The following is a 21,180-nucleotide window of genomic DNA, read 5'->3' on the forward strand; positions in this document are numbered from 1 at the left end:
CTGCATCTCATTTCCGTCAGTTACTGCATCATATTTCCATCAAACAATGCATCTCATTTCACTCAGTTACTACATCCCAATTCCCTCAGGTCACTGCATCCCATTTCCCTCAGTCACGGCATCCCATGTCCCTCAGTCACGGCATCCCATTTCACTCAGTCACTGCATCCCATTTCACTCAGTCACTGCATCCCATTTCACTCAGTCACTGCATCCCATTTCACTCAGTCACTGCATCCCATTTCACTCAGTCACTGCATCTCATTTCACTCAGTCACTGCATCTCATTTCACTCAGCCATTGCATCCCATTTCACTCAGTCACTGCATCCCATTTCACTCAGTCACTGCATCCCATTTCACTCAGTCACTGCATCCCATTTCACGCAGTCACTGCGTCCCATTTCACGCAGTCACTGCGTCCCATTTCACGCAGTCACTGCATCGCATTTCACGCAGTCACTGCATCGCATTTCACGCAGTCACTGCATCCCATTTCACGCAGTCACTGCATCCCATTTCACGCAGTCACTGCATCCCATTTCACGCAGTCACTGCATCCCATTTCACGCAGTCACTGCATCCCATTTCACGCAGTCACTGCATCCCATTTCACGCAGTCACTGCATCCCATTTCACGCAGTCACTGCATCCCATTTCACTCAGTCACTGCATCCCATTTCACTCAGTCACTGCATCTCCTTCACCACAGTCACAGCATCCCATTTCCATCAGTCACTGGTTCCCGTATCTCACAGACGCTGCATTCAATTTCCGACACTCACTGTATCCAATTTCCCATAGACTCAACATCTCCCTTCCCACAGTCTCTGCATCTCATTTGAATCAGTGATTGCATCCTACTTCCCAAAAATACTGCATCCCATTTCGCTCAGTCACTGCATCTCATTTCACTCAGTCACTGCATCCCATTTCCCTCAGCACTGCATCTCATTTCCATCAGTTCCTGCATCCAATTTCCATCAGTCAGTGCATCGCATTTCACTCATTCGCTGCATCGCATTTCACTCATTCGCTGCATCGCATTTCACTCATTCGCTGCATCGCATTTCACTCAGTCGCTGCATCGCATTTCACTCAGTCACTGCATCGCATTTCACTCAGTCACTGCATCCCATTTCACTCAGTCACTGCATCCCATTTCACTCAGTCACTGCATCCCATTTCACTCAGTCACTGCATCCTATTTCACTCAGTCACTGCATCCCATTTCCCGCAGACACTGCATCCCATTTCACTCAGTCACTGCGTCCCATTTCACGCAGTCACTGCACCGCATTTCACGCAGACACTGCATCCCATTTCACTCTGTCACTGCATCCCATTTCCCTCAGTCACTGCATCCCAATTCCCTCAGTCACTGCATCACATTTCACTCAGTCACTGCATCGTATTTTACTCAGTCACTGCATCCCATTTCACACAATCACTGCATCTCCTTCACCACAGTCACAGCGTCCAATTTCCATCAGTCACTGTTTCCCCTCTCTCACAGACGCTGCATTCAATTTCCCACACTCACTGCATCCCATTTCCCATCGTCACAGCATCTCCTTTCCCTCAGTCTCTGCATCGCATTTCACTCAGTGATTGCATCCCATTTCCCTCAGGCACTGCATCCCATTTCCCTCAGTCACTGCATCCCATTTCAGTCAGTCACTGCATCCTATTTCCCTCAATTACTGCATCACATTGCACTCAGGCACTGTATCCCATTTCCCTCAGTCACTGCTCCCCAAGCCCGCTCGGGCACTGCATCACTATTAACTCTGTCACTGCATCCCATGTCCCACAGTAACTGCATCACATTTCCATCAGTCACTACATCTCATTTCACTAATTCACTGCATCCCATTTCACGCAGTCACTGCATCCATTTCCCTCAGTCACATCATCTCATTCCACTCGGTCACTGCATCCCATTTCCCTCAGTCATTGCATCCCAATTCTCTCAGTCACTGCATCCCATGTCCGTGTGTCACTGCATCCCATTTCCCTCAGTCACTGCATCCCATGTCCCTCAGTCACTGCATCCCATGTCGCTCAGTCACTGCATCCCATGTCGCTCAGTCACTGCATCCCATGTCGCTCAGTCACTGCATCCCATGTCGCTCAGTCACTGCATCCCATGTCGCTCAGTCACTGCATCCCATGTCGCTCAGTCACTGCATCCCATGTCGCTCAGTCACTGCATCCCATGTCGCTCAGTCACTGCATCCCATTTCACTCAGTCACTGCATCACATTTCTCTCAGTCACGACATCACATTTCACTCAGACACTGCATCACATTTCACACAGTCAGTGCATCCCATTTCACTCACTCACTGCATCTCCTTCACCATAGTCACTGCATCCAATTTCCATCAGTCACTGCATCCCATTTCACTCAGTGATGCATCCCATCTCACTCAGTGACTGCATCCCAATTCACTCAGTGGCTCAATCACATTTCACTCAGTCACTGCATCCCATTTCACTCAGTCACTGCATTCCATTTCACTCAGTCACTGCATCCCATTTCACTCAGTCACTGCATCCCATTTCACTCAGTCACTGCATCCCATTTCACTCAGTCACTGCATCCCATTTCACTCAGTCACTGCATCCCATTTCACTCAGTCACTGCATCCCATTTCACTCAGTCACTGCATCCCATTTCACTCAGTCACTGCATCCCATTTCACTCAGTCACTGCATCCCATTTCACTCAGTCACTGCAACTCCTTCAACACATTTACTGCATCCCATTTCCATCAGTCACTGTTTCCCGTATCTCCCAGACGCTGCATTCAATTTCCCACACTCACTGCATCCCATTTCCCAAAGTCAGAGCATCTCCTTTCCCTCAGTCTCTGCATCGCATTTCACTCAGTCAGTGCTTCCCATGTCCCTCAGTCACTGCATCCCATGTCACTCTCACACTGCATCTCATTTCACTCAGTCACTGCATCCCATTTCCCTCAGTCACTGCATCTCATTTCACTAAGGCACTGTATCCCATCTCCCTCACTCACTGCACCCCAAGTCCACTCGGGCACTGCATCCCCATGAACTCAGTCACTCATTCCCACTACCTCAGTCACTGCATCCCATTTCCCTCAGGTACTGCATCACATTTCCATCAGACACTGCAGCTCATGTCACTCTGTCACTTCATCCCCTTTCCCTCAGTCACTGCATCCCATTTCACTCAGTGACTGCATCACAGTTCAGTCAGTGACTGAATCACATTTCACTGAGTCACTGCATCCCATTTCCCATCGTCACAACATCTCCTTTCCCACAGTCTCTGCATCTCATTTCAATCAGTGATTGCATCCTACTTCCCAAAAATAGTGCATCCCATTTGACTCAGTCACTGCATCTCATTTCACTCGGTCACTACATCCCATTTCCCTTAGTGACTGCATCCCATTTCCCTCAGTCACTGCATCTCATTTCCGTCAGTTACTGCATCATATTTCCATCAAACAATGCATCTCATTTCACTCAGTCACTGCATCCCACTTCCCTTAGGTCACTGCATCCCATGTCCGTGTGTCACTGCATCCCATGTCCCTCATTCACTGCATCCTATTTCCCTCAGTCACGGCATCCCATGTCCCTCGGTCATGGCATCCCATGTCCCTCATTCACTGCATCCTATTTCCCTCAGTCACGGCATCCCACGTCCCTCAGTCACGGCATCCCACGTCCCTCAGTCACGGCATCCCACGTCCCTCAGTCACGGCATCCCACGTCCCTCAGTCACGGCATCCCACGTCCCTCAGTCATGGCATCCCACGTCCCTCAGTCACGGCATCCCACGTCCCTCAGTCACGGCATCCCACGTCCCTCAGTCACTGCATCCCACGTCCCTCAGTCACTGCATCCCACGTCCCTCAGTCACTGCATCCCATTTCACTCAGTCACTGCATCCCATTTCACTCAGTCAGTGCATCTCATTTCACTAAGTCACTGCATCACATTTCACTCAGTCACTGCATCACATTTCACTCAGAGACTGCATCCCATTTCACTCAGAGACTGCATCCCATTTCACTCAGTCACTGCATCACATTTCACACAGTCACTGCATCCCATTTCACACAGTCACTGCATCCCATTTCACTCAGTCACTGCATCTCCTTCACCATAGTCACTGCATTCCCTTTCCATCAGTCAGTTTCCCGTATCTCACAGGCCCTGCATTCAATTTCCCACACTCACTGCATCCCATTTCCCAAAGTCAGAGCATCTCCTTTCCCTCAGTCTCTGCATCGCATTTCACTCAGTCAGTGCTTCCCATGTCCCTCAGTCACTGCATCCCATGTCACTCAGTCACTGCATCCCATTTCCCTGAGTCATTGCATCTCATTTCACTCAGTCACAGCATCCCATTTCCCTCAGTCACTGCATCTCATTTCACGAAGGCACTGTATCCCATCTCCCTCACTCACTGCACCCCAAGTCCGCTCGGGCATTGCATCCCCATGAACTCAGTCACTCATTCCCACTACCTCAGTCACTGCATCCCATTTCCCTCAGGTACTGCATCACATTTCCATCAGACACTGCAGCTCATGTCACTCTGTCACTGCATCCCATTTCCCTCAGTCACTGCATCCCATTTCCCTCAGTCACTGCATCCCATTTCCCTCAGTCACTGCATCCCATTTCACTCAGTCACTGCATCCCATTTCACTCAGTCACTGCATCACATTTCCCTCAGCCACTGCATCACATTTCATTCAGTGACTGCATCACAGTTCACTCAGTGACTGCATCACAGTTCAGTCAGTGACTGCATCACAGTTCAGTCAGTGACTGAGTCGCAGTACACTCAGTGAGTGCATCATATTTCACTCAGTGACGGAATCACATTTCACTGAGTCACTGCATCCCATTTCACTCAGTCACTGCATCCCATTTCCCATCGTCACAACATCTCCTTTCCCACTGTCTCTGCATCACATTTCAATCAGTGATTGCATCCTACTTCCCAAAAATAGTGCATCCCATTTCGCTCAGTCACTGCATCTCATTTCACTCGGTCACTGCATCCCATTTCCCTTAGTGACTGCATCCCATTTCCCTCAGTCACTGCATCTCATTTCCGTCAGTTACTGCATCATATTTCCATCAAACAATGCATCTCATTTCACTCAGTTACTACATCCCAATTCCCTCAGGTCACTGCATCCCATTTCCCTCAGTCACGGCATCCCATGTCCCTCAGTCACGGCATCCCATTTCACTCAGTCACTGCATCCCATTTCACTCAGTCACTGCATCCCATTTCACTCAGTCACTGCATCCCATTTCACTCAGTCACTGCATCTCATTTCACTCAGTCACTGCATCTCATTTCACTCAGCCATTGCATCACAGTTCACTCAGTGACTGCATCACAGTTCACTCAGTGACGGAATCACATTTCACTCAGTGACTGAATCACATTTCACTCAGTCACTGCATCCCATTTCACGCAGTCACTGCATCACATTTCACGCAGTCACTGCATCCCATTTCACGCAGTCACTGCATCCCATTTCACGCAGTCACTGCATCCCATTTCACGCAGTCACTGCAACCCATTTCACGCAGTCACTGCATCCCAATTCACGCAGTCACTGCATCTCCTTCACCACAGTGACTGCATCCCATTTTCATCACTCACTGTTCCCCGTATCTCACAGACGTTGCATTCAATTTCCCACACTCACTGCATCCCATTTCCCATAGTCACAGCATCTCCTTTCCCTCAGTCTCTGCATCGCATTTCACTCAGTGATTGCATCCTACTTCCCAAAAATTCTGAATCCCTTTTCCCTCAGTCACTGCATCTCATTTCACTTAGTCCCTGCATCCCATTCAACTCAGTGATGCATCACATTTCACTCAGAGACAGCAACAGATTTCACTCAGTGACTGCAGCCCATTTCTCTCAGTCACTGCAGCCTATTTCACTCAGTCACTGCACCCCGTTTCACTCAGTCACTGCACCCCGTTTCACTCAGTCACTGCACCCCGTTTCACTCAGTCACTGCACCTCATTTCACTCAGTCACTGCATCTCATTTCACTCAGTCACTGCATCCCATTTCACTCAGTCACTGCATCACAGTTCACTCAGTCACTGCATCACAGTTCACTCAGTGACTGAATCACATTTCACTCAGTGACTAAATCACATTACAGTCAGTCACTGCGTCCCATTTCACGCAGTCACTGCATCGCATTTCACGCAGTCACTGCATCGCATTTCACGCAGTCACTGCATCGCATTTCACGCAGTCACTGCATCGCATTTCACGCAGTCACTGCATCGCATTTCACGCAGTCACTGCATCGCATTTCACGCAGTCACTGCATCGCATTTCACGCAGTCACTGCATCCCATTTCACGCAGTCACTGCATCCCATTTCACGCAGTCACTGCATCCCATTTCACGCAGTCACTGCATCCCATTTCACTCAGTCACTGCATCCCAATTCACTCAGTCACTGCATCTCCTTCACCACAGTCACAGCATCCCATTTCCATCAGTCACTGGTTCCCGTATCTCACAGACGCTGCATTCAATTTCCGACACTCACTGTATCCAATTTCCCATAGACTCAACATCTCCCTTCCCACAGTCTCTGCATCTCATTTGAATCAGTGATTGCATCCTACTTCCCAAAAATACTGCATCCCATTTCGCTCAGTCACTGCATCTCATTTCACTCAGTCACTGCATCCCATTTCCCTCAGCACTGCATCTCATTTCCATCAGTTCCTGCATCCAATTTCCATCAGTCAGTGCATCGCATTTCACTCATTCGCTGCATCGCATTTCACTCATTCGCTGCATCGCATTTCACTCAGTCGCTGCATCGCATTTCACTCAGTCGCTGCATCGCATTTCACTCAGTCGCTGCATCGCATTTCACTCAGTCGCTGCATCGCATTTCACTCAGTCACTGCATCGCATTTCACTCAGTCACTGCATCGCATTTCACTCAGTCACTGCATCCCATTTCACTCAGTCACTGCATCCCATTTCACTCAGTCACTGCATCCCATTTCACTCAGTCACTGCATCCTATTTCACTCAGTCACTGCATCCTATTTCACTCAGTCACTGCATCCCATTTCCCGCAGACACTGCATCCCATTTCACTCAGTCACTGCGTCCCATTTCACGCAGTCACTGCACCGCATTTCACGCAGACACTGCATCCCATTTCACTCTGTCACTGCATCCCATTTCACTCAATCCCTGCAGCTCCTTCACCATAGTCACTGCATCCCATTTTCATCACTCACTGTTCCCCGTATCTCACACACGCTGCATTCAATTTCCCACACTCACTGCATCCCATTTCCCATAGTCACAGCATCTCCTTTCCCACAGTCTCTGCATTGCATTTCACTCAGTGATTGCATCCTACTTCCCAAAAATAGTGATTCGCTTTTCCCTCAGTCAGTGCATCCCATTCAACTCAGTGATGCATCACATTTCACTCAGTGACTACAACAGATTTCACTCAGTCACTGCAGCCCATTTCACTCAGTCACTGCAGCCCATTTCACTCAGTCACAGCAGCCCATTTCTCTCAGTCACAGCAGCCCATTTCTCTCAGTCACAGCAGCCCATTTCTCTCAGTCACTGCAGCCCATTTCAATCAGTAATGCATCCCATTTCCCTCAGTGACTGCAACACATTTCTCTCACTGACTGCATCCCATTTCACTCAGGCACTGCATCCCATTTCACTCAGGCACTGCATCCCATTTCACTCAGGCACTGCATCCCATTTCACTCAGGCACTGCATCCCATTTCACTCAGGCACTGCATCCCATTTCCATCAGTCAACGCGTCCCATTTCCCTCAGTCACTGCGCCCCATTTCCCTCAGTCAAGGCATCCCATTTCCCTCAGTCAAAGCGTCCTATTTCCCTCAGTCAAAGCTTCCTGTTTCCCTCAGTCAAAGCGTCCTATTTCCCTCAGTCAAAGCGTCCCATTTTCCTCAGTGAAAGCGTCCCATTTCCCTCAGTCACTGCATCCCATTTCACTCAGTCACTGCATCCCATTTCACTCAGTCACTGCATCCCATTTCACTCACTGTCTGAATCACAGTTCACACAGTGAGTGCATCACATTTCACTCAAAGACGGAATCACATTTCACTCAGTGACTGAATCACATTTCACTCAGTCACTGCATCCGATTTCACGCAGTCACTGCATCCCATTTCACGCAGTCACTGCATCACATTTCACTCAATCACTGCATCTCCTTCACCACAGTCACTGCATCCCATTTCCATCAGTCACTGGTGCCCGTATCTCACAGACGCTGCATTCAATTTCCCACACTCACTGCATCCCATTTCCCATAGACACAGCATCTCCTTTCCCTCAGTCACTGCATCCCTATTCACACAGTCACTGCCTCCCAGTTCACACAGCCACTGCACCCCATTTCACACAGCCACTGCACCCCATTTCACTCAATGCTTCACTTTACACTCAGTCAGAGCATCCCATTACCATCCGTCACCGCGTCCCATTTCCTCAGACACTGCATCTCCTTTCCACAGTCACGGCAATCCCATTTCACTCAGTCACTGCATCCCATTTCACAGAGTCACTGCATCTCCTTTCCATCAGTCACTGCGTCCCATTTCACTCAGTCACTGCGTCCCATTTCCCATAGTCAGTGCATCCCAATTCCCAGTCACTGCAGCCAATTTCCTTCAGTCACTGCATCACATTTCCCTCAGTCACTGCATCAAATTCCCCTCAGTCACTGCATCCCATTGTCCGAAGTCAGTGCATCCCATTGCCCTCAGTCACTGCATCCCATTGTCCTAAGTCACTGCATCCCATTACCCTCAGTCACTGCATCCCATTACCCTCAGTCACTGCATCCCATTTCACTCAGTCACTGCATCCCATTACCCTCAGTCACTGCATCCCATTACCTTCAGTCGCAGGATCCCATTTCCAACAGACACTGCATCCCATTTCCGTCAGTCAAGGCATCGCATTTCCCTCAGTCACTGCATACCATTTCCATCAGTCACTGCATCCCATTTCCCTCAGTCACTGCATCCCATTTCCTCAGTCACTGCATCTCCTTTCCACAGTCATGGCAATCCCATTCCACTCAGTCACTGCATCCCATTTCAGTCAGTCACTGCATCCCATTTCACTCAGTCACGGCATCTCCTTCACCACAGTCAGTGCGTCCCATTTCACTTCGTCACTGCGTCCCATTTCCATCAATCACTGCATCCCTTTCCCAGTCACTGCATCCCATTTCCCTCAGCCACTGCATCCCGTTGTCCTCAGTCACTGCATCCCATTGTCCTCAGTCACTGCATCCCATTGTCCTCAGTCACTGCATCCCATTGTCCTCAGTCACTGCATCCCATTGTCCTCAGTCACTGCATCCCATTGTCCTCAGTCACTGCATCCCATTGTCCTCAGTCACTGCATCCCATTGTCCTCAGTCACTGCATCCCATTACCCTCAGTCACTGCATCCCATTACCCTCAGTCACTGCATCCCATTACCCTCAGTCACTGCATCCCATTACCCTCAGTCACTGCTTCCCATTACCCTCAGTCACTGCTTCCCATTACCCTCAGTCACTGCTTCCCATTACCCTCAGTCACTGCTTCCCATTACCCTCAGTCACTGCTTCCCATTACCCTCAGTCACTGCTTCCCATTACCCTCAGTCACTGCTTCCCATTACCCTCAGTCACTGCTTCCCATTACCCTCAGTCACTGCTTCCCATTACCCTCAGTCACTGCTTCCCATTACCCTCAGTCACTGCATCCCATTTCACTCACTGACTGCATCCCATTTCACTCACTGACTGAATCACATTTCATTCAGCCTCTGCATCACATTTAACTCAGTCAGTGCATCCCATTTCACTCAATCATTGCATCTCCTTCACCACAGTCACTGCATCCCATTTCCATTCGTCACTGTTTCCCGTATCTCACAGACACTGCACTCAATTTCCCACACTCACTGCATCCCATTTCCCACAGTCAGAGCATCTCCTTTCCCTCAGTCTCTGCATCGCATTTCACTCAGTCGATGCATCCCATGTCCCTCAGTCACTGCATCCCATTTCCCTCAGTCACCGCATCTCATTTCACTCAGTCACTGCATCCCATTTTACGCAGTCACTGCATCCCAAGTCCCTCAGTCACTGCATCCCACGTCCGTCATTCACTGCATCCCACGTCCCTCAGTCACTGCATCCATTTCCCTCAGTCACTGCATCCCACGTCCCACAGTCACTGTATCCCACGTCCCACAGTCACAGCATCCCATTTCACTCACTCACTTCATCCCATTTCACGCAGTCACTGCATCCCATTTAAGGCGGTCACTGCTTCGCATTTCACTCAGTCACTGCATCCCATTTCACTCAATCACTGCATCTCCTTCACCACAGTCACTGCATCCAATTTCCAACAGTCACTGCAGCCCATTTCACTCAGTCACTGCATCGCATTTCACTCAGTCACTGCATCGCATTTCACTCAGTCACTGCATCCCACTTCCATCAGTCACTTCAATCCATTTCCGTCAGTCACTGCATCCCATTTCCGTAAGTCACTGCAACCCATTTCCCTCAGTCACGGCATCCCATTTCCCTCAGTCACGGCATCCCATTTCCCTCAGTCACGGCATCCCATTTCCCTCAGACACTGCATCCCATTTCCCTCAGTCACTGCATCCCATTTCCCTCAGTCACTCCATCTCCTTCACCACAGTCACTGAATCCCATTTCCAACAGTCACTGTTTCCCGTATCTCACAGACGCTGCATTCAATTTCCAACACGCACAGCATCCCATTTCCCATAGTCACAGCTTCTCCTTTCCCTCAGTCTCTGCATCGCATTTCACTCAGTGATTGCATCCTACTTCCTACAAATACTGCATCTCATTTCCCTCGGTCACTGCATCCTATTTCCTTCAGTTACTGCATCACCTTTCCATCAGTCACTGCATCTCATTTCACTCATTCACTGCATCCCACTTCACGCAGTCACTGAATCACATTTCCATCAGTCACTGCATCCCAGTTCATTCAGTCTCGGCATCTCATTTCCCTCAGTCACTGCATCCCATTTCCCTCAGTCACTGCATCCCAAGTCCCTCAGTCACTGCATCCCATGTCCCTCAGTCACTGCATCCCATGTCCCTCAGTCACTGCATCCCATGTCCCTCAGTCACTGCATCCCATGTCCCTCAGTCACTGCATCCCATGTGCCTCAGTCACTGCATCCCATGTGCCTCAGTCACTGCATCCCATGTCCCTCAGTCACTGCATCCCATGTCCCTCAGTCACTGCATCCCATGTCCCTCAGTCACTGCATCCCATGTCCCTCAGTCACTGCATCCCATGTCCCACAGTCACTGCATCCCATTCCCCACAGTCACTGCATCACATTCCCCACAGTCACTGCATCACATTCCCCACAGTCACTGCATCACATTCCCCACAGACACGGCATCCCATTCACTTGAGTCACAGCATCCCATTTCAAACAGACAATGCATCTCCTTTCCCTCAGTCACTGCATCCCTATTCACACAGTCACTGCATCCCAGTTCACACAGCCACTGCACCCCATTTCACACAGCCACTGCATCCCATTTCACACAAACACTGCATCCCATTTCACACAGCCACTGCATCCCATTTCACTCAATGCTTCACTTTACACTCAGTCAGAGCATCCCATTACCATCCGTCACCGCGTCCCAATTCCTCAGACACTGCATCTCCTTTCCACAGTCACGGCAATCCCATTTCACTCAGTCACTGCATCCCATTTCACTCAGTCACTGCATCCCATTTCACTCAGTCACTGCATCCCATTTCACTCAGTCACTGCATCCCATTTCACTCAGTCACTGCATCCCATTTCACTCAGTCACTGCAACACATTTCACTCACTGACTGCATCCCATTTCACTCACTGACTGCATCACATTTCACTCACTGACTGCATCACATTTCACTCAGTCACTGCATTCCATTTCACTCAGTCACTGCATCCCATTTCACTCAATCATTGCATCTCCTTCACCACAGTCACTGCATCCCATTTCCAACAGTCACTGTTTCCCGTATCTCACAGACACTGCATTCAATTTCCCACACTCACTGCATCCCATTTCCCACAGTCAGAGCATCTCCTTTCCCTCAGTCTCTGCATCGCATTTCACTCAGTCGATGCATCCCATGTCCCTCAGTCACCGCATCCCATGTCCCTCAGTCACTGCATCCCACGTCCCTCAGTCACTGCATCCCACGTCCCTCAGTCACTGCATCCCACGTCCGTCATTCACTGCATCACACGTCCGTCATTCACTGCATCCCACGTCCCTCAGTCACTGCATCCCACGTCCGTCATTCACTGCATCACACGTCCGTCATTCACTGCATCACACGTCCCTCAGTCACTGCATCCCACGTCCGTCATTCACTGCATCACACGTCCGTCATTCACTGCATCACACGTCCCTCAGTCACTTGCTCCATTTCCCTCAGTCACTGCATCCCACGTCCCACAGTCACTGCATCCCATTTCAGTCAGTCACTGCGTCCCATTTCACGCAGTCACTGCGTCCCATTTCACGCAGTCACTGCGTCCCATTTCACGCAGTCACTGCGTCCCATTTCACGCAGTCACTGCGTCCATTTCACGCAGTCACTGCGTCCCATTTCACGCAGTCACTGCGTCCCATTTCACGCAGTCACTGCGTCCCATTTCACGCAGTCACTGCGTCCCATTTCACGCAGTCACTGCGTCCCATTTCACGCAGTCACTGCATCCCATTTAAGGCGGTCACTGCACCTCATTTCACTCAGTCACTGCATCCCATTTCACTCAATCACTGCATCTCCTTCACCACAGTCACTGCATCCCATCTCCAACAGTCACTGCAGCCCATTTCACTCAGTCACTGCATCCCATTTCACTCAATCACTGCATCTCCTTCACCACAGTCACTGCATCCCATCTCCAACAGTCACTGCAGCCCATTTCACTCAGTCACTGCATCGCATTTCACTCAGTCACTGCATCGCATTTCACTCAGTCACTGCATCGCATTTCACTCAGTCACTGCATCGCATTTCACTCAGTCACTGCATCGCATTTCACTCAGTCACTGCATCGCATTTCACTCAGTCACTGCATCGCATTTCACTCAGTCACTGCATCGCATTTCACTCAGTCACTGCATCACATTTCACTCAGTCACTGCATCACGTTTCAAACAGTCACTGCATCCCATTTCATTCAGCCTCTGCATCACATTTAACACAGTCAGTGCATCCCATTTCACTCAGTCACTGCATCCCATTTCACTCAATCACTGCATCTCCTTCACCACAGTCACTGCATCCCATCTCCAACAGTCACTGCAGCCCATTTCACTCAGTCACTGCATCCCATTTCACTCAATCACTGCATCTCCTTCACCACAGTCACTGCATCCCATCTCCAACAGTCACTGCAGCCCATTTCACTCAGTCACTGCATCGCATTTCACTCAGTCACTGCATCGCATTTCACTCAGTCACTGCATCGCATTTCACTCAGTCACTGCATCGCATTTCACTCAGTCACTGCATCGCATTTCACTCAGTCACTGCATCGCATTTCACTCAGTCACTGCATCACATTTCACTCAGTCACTGCATCACGTTTCAAACAGTCACTGCATCCCATTTCATTCAGCCTCTGCATCACATTTAACACAGTCAGTGCATCCCATTTCACTCAGTCAGTGCTTCCCATTTCACTCAATCATTGCATCCCATTTCACTCAATCACTGCATCTCCTTCACCACAGTCACTGCATCCCATCTCCAACAGTCACTGCAGCCCATTTCACTCAGTCACTGCATCGCATTTCACTCAGTCACTGCATCGCATTTCACTCAGTCACTGCATCCCATTTCACTCAGTCACTGCATCGCATTTCACTCAGTCACTGCATCGCATTTCACTCAGTCACTGCATCGCATTTCACTCAGTCACTGCATCGCATTTCACTCAGTCACTGCATCGCATTTCACTCAGTCACTGCATCGCATTTCACTCAGTCACTGCTTCCCATTTCACTCAATCACTGCATCTCCTTCACCAGAGTCACTGCATCCCATGTCCCTCAGTCACTGTTTCCCCTATCTCACAGACACTGCATCCCATTTCCCTCAGTCACCGCATATCATTTCCCTCAGTCACTGCATCACATTCCCCTCAGTCACTGCCTCCCATTGTCCTCAGTCACTGCATCCCATTGCCCTCAGTCACTGCATCCCATTGCCCTCAGTCACTGCATCCCATTGTCCTCAGTCACTGCATCCCATTGTCCTCAGTCACTGCATCCCATTGTCCTCAGTCACTGCATCCCATTGTCCTCAGTCACTGCATCCCATTGTCCTCAGTCACTGCATCCCATTGACCTCAGTCACTGCATCCCATTGACCTCAGTCACTGCATCCCATTGACCTCAGTCACTGCATCCCATTGACCTCAGTCACTGCATCCCATTGTCCTCAGTCACTGCATCCAATTCCCCTCAGTCACTGCATCCCATTTCAGTCAGTCACTGCATCCCATTACCCTCAGTCACTGCATCCCATTACCTTCAGTTGCAGGATCCCATTTCCAACAGACACTGCATCCCATTTCACTCAGTCACTGCATCCGATTCCCCTCAGTCACTGCATCCCATTTCACTCAGTCACTGCATCCCATTACCCTCAGTCACTGCATCCCATTTCACTCAGTCACTGCATCCCATTTCCCTCAGTCACTGCATCCCATTTCCATCAGTCACTGCATCCAATTTCCCTCAGTCACTGCATCCCATTTCCTCAGTCACTGCATCTCCTTTCCACAGTCATGGCAATCCCATTTCACTCAGTCACTGCATCCCAGTTCAGTCAGTCACTGCATCCCATTTCACTCAGTCACTGCGGCCCATTTCACGCAGTCACTGCATCCCATTTAAGGCGGTCACTGCTTCGCATTTCACTCAGTCACTGCATCCCATTTCACTCAATCACTGCATCTCCTTCACCACAGTCACTGCATCCCATTTCCAACAGTCACTGCAGCCCATTTCACTCAGTCACTGCATCCCATGTCCCACAGTCACTGCATCTCATTTCCATCAGTCACTGTTTCCCGTATCTCTCAGACGCTGTATTCAAATTCAAAAACTCACTGCATCCCATTCCCCTCAGTCACTGCATCCCATTACCCTGAGTCACAGCATGCCATTTCCCACAGTCACTGCATCTTCTTTCCCTCAGTCACTGCATCCCATTTCCATCAGTCACTGCACCCCATGTCCCTCAGTCACTGCACCCCATGTCCCTCAGTCACTGCACCCCATGTCCCTCAGTCACTGCACCCCATGTCCCTCAGTCACTGCACCCCATGTCCCTCAGTCACTGCATCCCATGTCCCTCAGTCACTGCATCCCATGTCCCTCAGTCACTGCATCCCATGTCCCTCAGTCACTGCATCCCATGACCCTCAGTCACTGCATCCCATTGCCCTCAGTCACTGCATCCCATTGCCCTCAGTCGCTGCATCCCACTTGACTCAGTCACTGCATCCCATTTCACTCATCTGGATAGTGCTCACTTATTACCATCCCACCTACCTTCCCCAGCACCTCCTCCCCCTCCACGCTATTTGTTTCTGAGCTCCGTTCCACCCTCCATTTCTCAGGAAGGGTCCTGACCCAAAACCTCAACTTTCTTGAGCCTCTGATGCTGCCTGCCCTGCTGTGTTCCTCCAGCTCCACAATGTGTTATCACAGACACCAACATTGGCAGGTCTTACCATCTGGATAACTCATTCTCACCTTGCAACAAGTGATTTCTCGTCATTTTCTTTTCAGATTACGCATGTACATGTATATACATAAATATACATATAACACTTTTATGCCTGAACCACTAACCTAGAGGATATTTTAAAAGAGTCTCTTCATATCTGCATGCAAGAAAAATCATCAAGGTCATGACTTTCATTTTAGGAATAACTCGAACATTCAAAGTACTCACAGTCAGTGTCCCAGTTCCTTGACCAGTCAATTTGATGTGAATCTTTCTTCCAAGTGGAAACTATAACAGCAATTATATTTGAGAATCAAACTCTTCATTGCATCACCAATATTTCCTTGTCTGTTTGAAACGTAAGATAATGAAATCATCATGGACAGATTGGCCAACAATGTAATCTAATGTGTGTTATGGCAACTGAAAATCACAACCATTGAAGTGATCTTTAAAAAGCTGTTGTCATACAACAGAGCACTTTTTGAGGTGCAGTGATGAACATACTTCCTGAGATGCAAATAATATATGCCCAATTAATTCCAAAGAATAACTTGACAATTAAAAAGAAGCTAAAAATCTCTTTACATTGTGATGCTTGTCAGATTGCTATTAGTCAATGGAAATCGTTCAGAACAATTATTTATTCCCAGATGAAAAGGAAGTGTATCCATTTCATTTTCACATTTCATTCAAGAGAGGAAAAAAAACACCCTTATGAATGCATTGTCAAACAAGAAGACTCACTAAAAAAGTGACTTGGCCCATTGAATTTCCTCCATCATTCTGTGAGGTCATTGTTGATCTCATTGCATTTGTCATGATCCAACATTTCCACCAAACCCTCCTTGTAGCTAATACATTCCAATCCAAGTAACATCCTGGTAAATCTCTGTTTCTCTGTCATGCCTTGTCTTTCAAAATATTTTTGAGTCATCTACAAATTTAGCCACAGCACATGCACCTCTTTCCTCCAAGTCATTAATAAACAAGCACAAGAGCTGTGGTTCCTTCAGCGCGACCTCATTTCTTACTGACAAGCCAACCCTGGCATCTCTGTCCATTTGTATCAGACAGAATGGGAACTGAAGATGCTTCAGAATCCAAGGTAACAAAGTGTGGAGCTGGATGAACACAGTAGGATGAACACACAGAAGTAGAAGGGTCTCGGCCCGAAACGTCAGCTTTTGTGCTCCTGAGATGCTGCTTGGCCTGCTCTGCTCATCCAGTTCCACACTTCCTTATCTCTGTCCATTTGCCTGTTCTTTCTATCGGACATGAATCATTGGATATTTCGTTCCTAACACTTACCCCTAACAACCTTGTCTCTGTGATACCCAGAGTGATGTATCTGTCAATTTCAATGCGCACCACAAACTCATTCACTTAGTTTCATACACTCCCTGCAATTAAATACAACATCTTCAGTCTGGCATTTACAGCCACCCTTCTTAGCTGCTGCACCTGAAGTGAGAGTCATGAACATTTCCAAACTTTTTGTCCTATTACTTGCTCTGGAAACTTTGCTGAGCACTTACCAGCTTCTAAATTTTTCCATAATTTTCCATGCAACTGCGCTCACCCACTCCAGGCATTTTATTTTAGCGCCCTACCCCGAGACCTTGCTCTGTATTTTGCCAGGAGACTTGTCCCAATATGATTCTCGTCGAGCCGATACCACCAGAACAACTCCCTCCTTCCCCGTACCGATGCCAATGTCCCATGAATTCAAACACATTTCTGCCATGCCACCATTTGAACAATGCATTTACATCTATAAATTATGCTCACACCGTGCCAAATTGCTCAGATCGTAATACAGAGATTATTACCATTCTGGTTCTGCTTTCTCACCTCAGCACCTTGGCGCTCATAATCCCTCAGCAGAACCTCTTTCCTCTTTCTTCCATATCAATGGTACCTGTGTGGACCACGATAGCTGGATTTCTACTCCTCCCACTTCAAGTTCCTTTGTAGCCGAGATGGAATATCCTGAACCTGGGCACCAGGCAGGCAACACTACTTTCGAGACTCTCGATCCTCATCACAACCAACAGTGTTCATTCCCCTAACTATACTACCTCTGATTATAACTACATTTCACTTTTTATCTCCTCTGGAATGTCCCCCTGTACCACAGTGCTACAGTCAGTTTACTCATCTTCCCTATACCGTGCACTCTCATCCACACAGGAAGAAAGAATCTCAAACCTGTTAGATAAGATCAAAGGCCAAGGTTCCTTCTGCACTACATCCTGGATCCTTCCACCTGCCCTGTTCTTTGTCACACTCTCACGTCTCTGGCCACTGACCGAGTTTCAGCTAGTTAATCTAAGGTGTGTGACTGCCTCCTGAGGCACAGCATTCCCCGGTAACTGTCCCCCACATGATTTGTTGATTGGTAAAAACTGAGATTCCAGTTCATCAACCCTGAGCTGGAGTATGGGGTCTGACCACTACCCCGTCACGTAGGTATAAATCATCGTCTGGCCTGGCATCTCCATTTCAATTACTTCGATCTTAATTTGATTTGAAAACATTCTGGTCTTTTAGTTTGTAGCCTGTAAATATTTCTCCGATTTACTTGCAATCTGAAAGCTACCGATAATAGATTCTTAAACCAGAAGCGATCACCAACGAATGAGCCTGGTTCACCCTCCGGGTCCCTGATTCTGGCTTCAATTTACCCTGTCTCAATAAAAAATGCTTACAAACTATCAGGCAAAAAAAGCAAGCAAATGGCACCTCTTACACTCTGCACTGACTTACCGCATTGCCACCAAGTTCCCCAAAATATATATTCACTTGGTGCATTTCACTCGAGATGTCATCTCTCCTTCCAGAACGTGCAAAGCATACTGATCCAAAGCAATATACTACCTTCAAAACCTCAGCTCTCAGCTTATTACTTTTGAGTACATTCTCAAATGCTTTCTCCAAGTCCAAACACAACACATTTACTGGTTTTCCTCTATTAATTCTCCTTCCAAAACTTCCTCCAAAAACCCAAACAAATTAGCCAGACATAATTTCTCTTTCAGCAGGCTATGGTGATTCTGTTTGATTAGATTCTGATTTTCCAAATGTTCTGCTATTATTTTCTTCATAGTTGATTGCCACATATTTCCAACAATAGATGTCAGGCTGTTTCGATTGTAGTTATCTTCTTTTTGCCTCTCTCCTTTTACAATAGGGACGTCACATCGGCATTTTTCCAGCCCTTGGATGCTTCTCTAGAATCTAAACCTTTTTGGGAAATTACAATCAATGCATATACCGACTCTGAAGCTCATTGTTTAGAATCTTAGAAAGTCAACCATCACGGCAAAGAGTCTAATCTGCTTTTACTCCATTAGATTGTCTATTGCTACTTCTCGAATGGTAGGGATGGTGTGGTAGTGATGTGTTTAATTCCTCCCTGTGTTCTGTAGTAATAAGGGGATCCTTGAAGTATCTTCCACTGTAAAGACTACCCTTCTCTCATTGTGGTTGTTCCTTGATTTAAAAATTAACCTGGCCATCTCAGCCGAGCATATAATTAATGGCATTACCTCTAAAACCTTCTCTGCTCAAGTGTTCAATAAATTGCTACAACCTGAAAGAAGTAATTCTTCCCCTAAATTAATAGGCAACCAATTTGAAAATATGGCCTCTGGTCGTAAAATCTTTCACAAATAGGAGTAATCTCTACGGATATACACTATCAAGTCTCTTAAGCATCTTAAATGTTGAAAAAATGAGATTTTTTTCAATCTTATAAACTCCAATGAATGTAGCCCAACTTTCCTAAGCATAGCTGTAAAGACTACCCTTTTCTCATTATCACTGATAATGGGAAGCTCAGATGCTGGAGAATCCAAGATAACAAAGTGTGAAGCTGGATGAACACAGCAGGCCAAGCAGCATCTCAGGAGCACAAAAGCTGACGTTTCAGGCCTAGACCCTTTTCTCATTATCATTGTTTCTTGATTTAAAAATTAACCTGGCCATTACAACCTAGCATATGATTAATGGCATTACCTCGAAAATCCTCTTGGCTAAAGTGTTCAATAAATTGCTACAACCTGAAAGAAGTAATTCTTCCCTGAATTAATAGGCAACCAATTTGAAAATGTGGCCTCTGGTCGTAAAATCTTTCACAAATGGGAGTAATCTCTACGGATATACACTATCAAGCCTCTTAAGAATCTTAAATGTTGAAAAAATAAGTTTTTTTCAATCTTATAAACTCCAATGAATGTAGCCCAACTTTCCTAAGCATAGCAATCCCCTCCGCCATTTCCAAAATCAACCCCGTCAACATGAGGTGTACGGCCTCCCCAGCACTCGCTCTGTGGCCGTACATGACTTGTAAGTTACCATCCTGCTGCTACGTCTCTACTTCTATTTACGATGCAGTCCTCCGTCCATCCGAACATACTACCCTTGAACACATGGGCTCTTTTCTTTTGAGACACCTTACGAGCTGTAGCTTATCAAATGCTTTGTTGAAATCTCAATGTCAACTGGTGGTCCTTCATCAGTAATGTTTGTTTCCTTCTCAAAGCACTGTAGCAAGTTTGTCAAGTATTATTTCCCCGTTATGAAAGGATGTTAACTCTGTAGGATGTTATAGCACACTCAGTACCCTGTTATTTCATCTTTCATTGCCGGCATGAACATCTACCCAGGTTGACCTAAATTGGCAACACTTGCTTACTATTTTGTCCAACTATCTTGGTAATAATGGTGTTATGTTCACAATCTTTCAATCCTCTGAGAATTTTCCACAATCTAAGGATTCTTGGAAGATTATCATCAGTGCCTCCATTGTATCTGTAGCTGCATTGTTCAACATGAGAGGATACAACTCATCACACCCCCTGGATATTTTCTCTACTGATTGCAGTCATGTTTGGAATTCTGTGCAGTGACATTCACTTTTAATAGTTTGCTCAATACTACCAGGAACAGAAATTGTGATCCAGCTGCAACTAAGCTAAAGCTTTCAGCACAGAAGAAAGTCTTTGAATTCATTATGACCCAAATAACTCCTGAAAAGGGCAATACAATTTGCCTCAGTCAATAAATGTTCTTTCTCCAACATCCTGAGATGCATTATCTGTATTTCTTCAAATTTACCACAGAATCTGTTGCAATCACCCTTTCAGCAATACGCATGACAACAATTCGGCATTCTTCGTCCCCCTGTAGCCTCTGTTGCACATGTGCATTGTTAGGTGATTATTTGTTTGTGTGCCTGCTTTTTTGCTCAAATGGATAAAGGTAAGTTCGTGTTCTTTTGTCA

At 47.4% G+C, this 21,180-nt stretch overlaps 1 long non-coding RNA gene across 2 annotated transcripts in view; it reads right to left on the reverse strand.

Moving 5' to 3' along the window:
• LOC132207931 (uncharacterized) overlaps positions 1-21,180 on the reverse strand; it is a 161,328-nt gene that overhangs the window by 101,216 nt on the left and 38,932 nt on the right. For both annotated transcript variants that reach the window (XR_009444019.1, XR_009444020.1), the window contains exon 5: positions 16,122-16,181. This is a non-coding gene — a long non-coding RNA (uncharacterized LOC132207931). The remainder of the gene's footprint in view (positions 1-16,121; positions 16,182-21,180) is intronic.

The sequence above is a fragment of the Stegostoma tigrinum genome, unplaced genomic scaffold (assembly GCF_030684315.1).
Source record: "Stegostoma tigrinum isolate sSteTig4 unplaced genomic scaffold, sSteTig4.hap1 scaffold_213, whole genome shotgun sequence".
In the NCBI taxonomy this organism is placed as follows: Eukaryota; Metazoa; Chordata; class Chondrichthyes; order Orectolobiformes; family Stegostomatidae; genus Stegostoma; species Stegostoma tigrinum.